Genomic DNA, 6,000 nt, shown 5'->3' on the forward strand with positions numbered 1-6,000 from the left:
TTAAGGCTAGAAGGAACATAAAAAACTGAAAAAAAAATTATCCGGAAAGAAGTGGAAGGAATCAAAACAACAATGAAAAAGGAATTCAGTATGACAGAAAGTAGGAAAGCAGATGATGAAAAGGTTCTTAGAAGGAAGGAAACAAACAAAAAAAGATAAAAGAGAAAAAGGCATCCACAGGAATATCTGACTTCATTTGACAGGTGGAAAACAGGGTGCATTTCTTTTTTTTAATAACAATATTGAAATTGGGTAATCCAACAAGCAGTATTTTATTTTGCCTCACAGAAAATACCTGAATATAGATTTGTACATTTTTAAGAAAAAGACTCCAAGCTCTCAATGCATCTGTTTTTGGAACTAATGCTTTAACCATATTAGCAAGGTTGTGACAAAACCACAGAGTAACTACAATTCCTTCTCTATCTAGAACCTGCTTTTTCAGAGTCACAATCACTACAGTAATTTGCAGTTATGAGAGACTTCACCCTTGTTATTTCTTGGGATTCCTCCCCATTTCAAATGGTAGGAGCTAAAGAGGTTTTGTTCTGGTTCAGCAAAGATCTCTATCCTTTTTTCTTTTTTTTTCCCAATGTATTTCTGTGCTTTTTAACTGTCCTTAACTGGACACACAAGGCCAGTGGCAGATATGAAGTACTGTGGATCTCTACAGCTATGGGTAAATATTTTAGAGAATCAGGAATTTAATTGCATATCACATTACTCCAACATCTCTGCCCTTCCTGTCACTTCATCTGCTTGTAATCGTTAGAAAGCAGAGTGTCATTTCTAAGCTGTAGTTGAGCACTAAAAGCACCATGCTGCCTTCCCTGGATCTACTTAATTAGAGATTAGCAGAAACAAAGCATAGGGAGACTATAAATATAATTTTGCCAGTTTATCAGAAAACAGGCTTGGGTTACCAAAGAGATAAGAGTAAGGCTGCTATTTTATCTGTGCTGCTGGACCCCTGAGTTCACCTTTGCTGGGACCACGCCTCCATCAGAATTCCCTCTGAAACATCAACATGAACCACAATATTAATTTTCCAAGTTGCTGATCTTTAGTGTTGTCTGCATCATACACCCAGCATTTTGGACTGTGTCTCTTCGTACAAGAACATGCTCCAGAAGCCTCATGATATCTGAACTCTGTGACACAGGCTGCTCGCGTGTCACAGAACAGATGCTCGCCGCAGCATCCTTGAAGAAGCCGCAGGGTTGGATCTTCTTAGCTCCAGAAAGTCCACCAAATTAGCATCCACCACAAAGGCAGAGGGGTCCCCCAAACTGTACCTCGGCATGAATAACCCATTTCATCAGGAGTCATAGCATACAGCTACATTAAAACAGAATAATTTGATGGTGAAGTTAAGTTTCATTTCAATTGGGAAGAAGAGAAGAAAAAGCGAAGCCCTTGGATTAGAAGACAGCCGTTCCCATTTACAGCTCCTCCCAATTAAAATGTTTTATATAGATCATCAGAACCTAATGCACTGTACATGTTCCACAGCATGCAACATAAGGCTGTTGGTCTGTCATGTCTCTGTAAGAGCTCAGTGTGATGAATGATCTGGGTACTTGTCTCTCTGGTATAAAAGCAGGAGAAGCTTTGAGACAAAGAAATAAAGGCCAATGCACATTATACATCTTACAGTGCTTAATATCATTCCTCCTGATGCACACCTCTGAAAACAGTTAAGGTCACTATTTCTCTTTTATTTTGAATATGGATTTCAGCATCAGTATCCTCCAAATCCTTGGGAGAACTTAATTTAAAGCAGAAACAGGAACATCAGGAACATAGAGCATTTGGGCTACAACAGACAATGCCACACAAGCACGTCATAAGAAAAATAAGTGACCTTCCCTTTTGCCTCTGCTGACAAACAGACACATGTGAAGCCACTTCCAGGCCAGGATGTCAGTGTGATTTCTGGAAGACAATCTAATAAATAAAGATTTAAAAGAGCCTAAAAAAAGCAAAACAAAACAAACCTGACTACTGATTGCCAGAGATGCAAAACCTGCCTTTCCATATCAACTAATGGTTTGGCAAGCCTACATGAAAGGCAGACAAACAAATAGCATATTTTCCTTTTAACATGGAATCTGCAATAAGGAAAAGAAATCAGCATTTTATTGATTTCCATAATGCCATCTCTACAACTTAACAAACTCACTCAGCTGCTAATGCTAATTCACTGATGCTATGGAGCTTTCCCATATAATTATACACCCTCCACTTCGTGGAGCCCCAGGGTGCTGTTTCTAACTTTCCAGAGGACCACTGCACCAAAAGTAGAAACAAAAAAAAATATCCCTTTTATTACTCAAAGCAAACTGCAAACCAAATTTTGCTTATTTAAATGGGAAATTAGAGAGACTTGATTTTTAAGACAGGGAATAATCTGCCAGTCTGCATATATTTTCAGACGGGATATCAGGACAACCAATTCCCATTTAAACTCTCCCCACCTCTATTATTTTTCTTCCTAAGAGTACACAAGAATACAACATGCAAACATTGCAACAAATTTGACTTCTAGGGAGAAATTCTAAAATCCTTCTCAGCTCAGAAGGGTTTCAAGAGGGTGATTCAGAATCAGACATGGAGAGTTCTGTGGATGTCATTACAATCAGCATTGTAAAAAAATTACAAAATGTTACCATTGCTACAGGGATGTATATTTCAAAGATATTTTTATTTAGCTGTTATTTTAAAAAGACAACCCTGGAACACCTTCTAAACCAAATTTAAGGAAACTATCTTCTCCAAGTCTAAAATCAAAAACATCCTAAATAATTAATGAATTAAGCTCTGCTATTTTTCTCCATTTCTCAAAAAAAAATCAAGTCGGCAGTTCCAGTATATTTTAGGGAGAGTTTAATTCAATTAGGGATGGCAGAATTTGGCCCAACTGATCCTAGTATTGTCTCTCTGGAAAAGATGTAATGGAACTTTGCAGTGTAAACACCCTCCCCGAATGACTGTACCTAGAGTCCCCTTTCCTGCTCCCCCTGTTTGCCCTGCCTTGATATTTCATATCCAGCCATGCTCGGTTCACCACATCCATCAAGACTCATTGTGCCATTTGAGCTAATATAACTTGATTTTGTTATAGTTTCCCATGCGTATATTGACATGGAATCCGTTAATCTATTTCCTTCGAGAATGGTGAAATGTGTGGATTTTTGTTCAACAAACAAACAAGTTGACAGTATCAATACAGAGCTGGAGAGCCTCTAAAAACAATCTAGTTTGCATAATTAATGTTAATTACAATAACATCTCAATCAGTGACATAAAGGCTTAGCAATGAACACAGTCATACGAGGAAGTGAAAACATGAAACAAACATGCAGGGATCTTGTCTTGTTTTGAAAGAGTATCAAACAAACTTTCAAGAGATTTATAAATAAGTACAGAAAGGCAGAAGACAATTCTGCTTTGTTAGACATTTTCTTTACAGGCTGCTTAGCACAGAGCTTTCTTCTGACACTGTGGTAGGACAGTGGATCTGAGCTATGGACACACCAGATAATATTATCTCTCTACAACAGCACATCCAAGTCATCATCAACTGCTTTAAAGAAAACCAGCCGAGGGCCTGATCCTCCTGCCAGCGATTTCAACAGCAAACACCTTAACAATGCAATGTGAATGTTTGGGGGGTAGGGGTGGTTCTAGAGACACAAGGGAATTAGGAAAACAACTCCAACTTGAACACCGCATATAGGTGTGGAATCCCACAGGCGCAGAGGAATTTCAGGACAAGATAATTAATTTTTCAACAATCTTTTTCCTAATTTTTGTAGAAACAAGGCAAAGCTAAACACACAGAAAACTTACCTGCCCCTTTCACTTGGCAGCTCAGAAGTCTTAAACAGGGGGGGTTTTGGTACGGTCACTTAACAAAGCAGATTCACATTTAAATCCTCAGAAGTTTTCTTCGCGGCCCAAGGAAAAAATAGTTATCCAACACGTTGTCATTTCAAGGAAAGGGAATAAAACAGCTATGAGAAAAACAAGGGCCACTCCACCTCACCCAGCCAAGCAGCATGGCAGGGAACACTCCGAGTGAGTAAGGGCGCTGTCACTGGGGCTGGCCCGGGGAGGAATCACGACTTGTCACGTCACTACTACAGGGGCCTTCCTCAAAACGTGAGTGTCTGGATTGCTCCTGGCATTAATGCAAATCTGCTCTGTTAATGAAGTTAGGCTGGTGCCAAGCCAGTTGCAGAGGAGAGACAGGCCCACTTCACACTGATGCAACAGACTGCAGCTGAAGGACCCCTCCCCATAAAGGCAAAATTTAGGAAGTTTTCAGGTTATGTTGGGCAAGTCACCCCTTGGGAAAAGGACTGATTTTCTATTACATGTCAATCTCACAGCTGATTTATTTTTGTTTCCCTCCCTCTATTTATAGATAAAAGCAAGACAAGATGTAGTAAAGATTTGATTTTCTCTAGAAATTCACTGACCTGCATACACTTGAGTGCTCACTGAGTAAAGGCATTCTTTACTAGGACTTATTTACAAGAGTGCTTGCCTTCAGAAACAGAAACTTCATGTGGAGGATTCCCAGAATAATGCTGGCCTTTCCTCTTAACAAAAATTCAGTAGATTTGTTTTTCAGATGCCTGAGATAGATGATTTTGGAGCCCCGTGAGGTTTGGTAAACCTTCAATTCAGCAGTTAGTTTCCATATGATATAAATTACAAAGATCGAGCAATTAATATTAATAAATAAACCTGGCAGAGTACTGAGGCTTTGGATGCCCTGCGCATGGAAGCACTGCTGTATTTGCTGGGGTTTTCCATGCCTCTGCTTTATTTTAGCTGCTCTGTACGTACAGCACACGACAACATACACCACATTCGTGTTCTAAAAATACATTGAGGGGGAAAAAAAAAAAGACAAATCAATAGCAGTGAAACAGAGACATAACCATTTCACATCGAGCGCTCCCAATACCAAGCCAAGACACCAGAACTCCCCGCTGCGGACCACGGCTTCCCTCTTACAAACACGCATGTTCCTGCCACGGCAAGTGAAGCCCAGGTGACAGCGAAACAGCCAGGACTGACAGGGCGGGGAGGAGGATGGAGCACCTGGAAGTACAAAAGGTGGGTTTCCCCGCTTTTCCAGTGGCCGGAGCCACGGAGGGGCTGTTGGACCCGGGCGGCGCTCGGGATACCCTCACGTCAACCATCACCACAGCCTCAGCCAGGGCGGGGGAAATCACCAAAATAAAATCGAAATTACATTCGCCGGCAGCACGACACGCACTAGAAGTTGGCAACGACGAACAGGGGGGTTATACCTGTATTTTTTTTTCCCCCCTTCTTTTGCAGTCCGAGCGGGCAGCGCCAGGCTGCGCCGGGAGGGGAATGCCCCAACTTTGGAACAGTTGTCGGTGGCCGCCCCGCAGAGCCCGGGGCTGCCCCGGCCCGCGCCCCCCGCGCCCCCGGCCCCCTCAGCCCCTCGGCCAGCCCGGGAGGGCCGTGCCCGGCACTCACCCGCTCCGGGGGCTCCGCGGCGAGGACCGGCGAGGGAGGCGCCCGGGGGAGCGGGGGCTCGGCGCTGACAGGGGGCGCGGGGGAGGCGAGGAGGCGGCGGGGGGGACACGCGGGGGAGGGATTTAAACCGCGGGGAGGTCAGTGTGAAACGAGCGGCGGGGGCGGCTGTGCCCGGCTCTATCCCATGCCGCCGCGGCGGCCCCGGGCGGCGGCCGAGCTGGGGAGGGTGAGCCGGGTCGGCAGGCGGCGGGGAGGATGTGACACGGTGACAAGTGCGGCCCGCCAGCCCTGTGCCGGGGGAGGGGGGCCGGGGCAGCCCAGGCAGCGCCGCCCGCCCGCACACGGCATTGACGGCGCTGCCGTGACTCACACACGGGAGTTGGTCACAGGGCGGCACCGCGCGGGCGGGGGGAGCGCCCCGCCCCCCGCCCGCCCGGCGGCCAACGGCGCGGCGCGGCCCGGCGGATTGGCAGGGCG

At 44.9% G+C, this 6,000-nt stretch overlaps 1 protein-coding gene and 1 long non-coding RNA gene across 3 annotated transcripts in view; one reads left to right on the forward strand and one right to left on the reverse strand.

The window, feature by feature from the left end:
• The window catches only part of SERTAD2 (SERTA domain containing 2), a 79,471-nt gene extending 73,547 nt beyond the window's left edge, over nt 1–5,924 (reverse strand). Inside the window, exon 1 of the mRNA XM_039718787.1 lies at nt 5,524–5,924. The gene's annotated coding sequence lies outside the window, so the exon portion shown is untranslated. The remainder of the gene's footprint in view (nt 1–5,523) is intronic.
• The window catches only part of LOC120506805, a 48,795-nt gene continuing 46,653 nt past the window's right edge, over nt 3,859–6,000 (forward strand). For both annotated transcript variants that reach the window (XR_005628605.1, XR_005628604.1), the window contains exon 1: nt 3,859–5,130. This is a non-coding gene — a long non-coding RNA (uncharacterized LOC120506805). The remainder of the gene's footprint in view (nt 5,131–6,000) is intronic.

Source organism: Passer montanus, unplaced genomic scaffold (assembly GCF_014805655.1).
Source record: "Passer montanus isolate IOZ18808 unplaced genomic scaffold, ASM1480565v1 scaffold40, whole genome shotgun sequence".
NCBI lineage: Eukaryota > Metazoa > Chordata > Aves > Passeriformes > Passeridae > Passer > Passer montanus.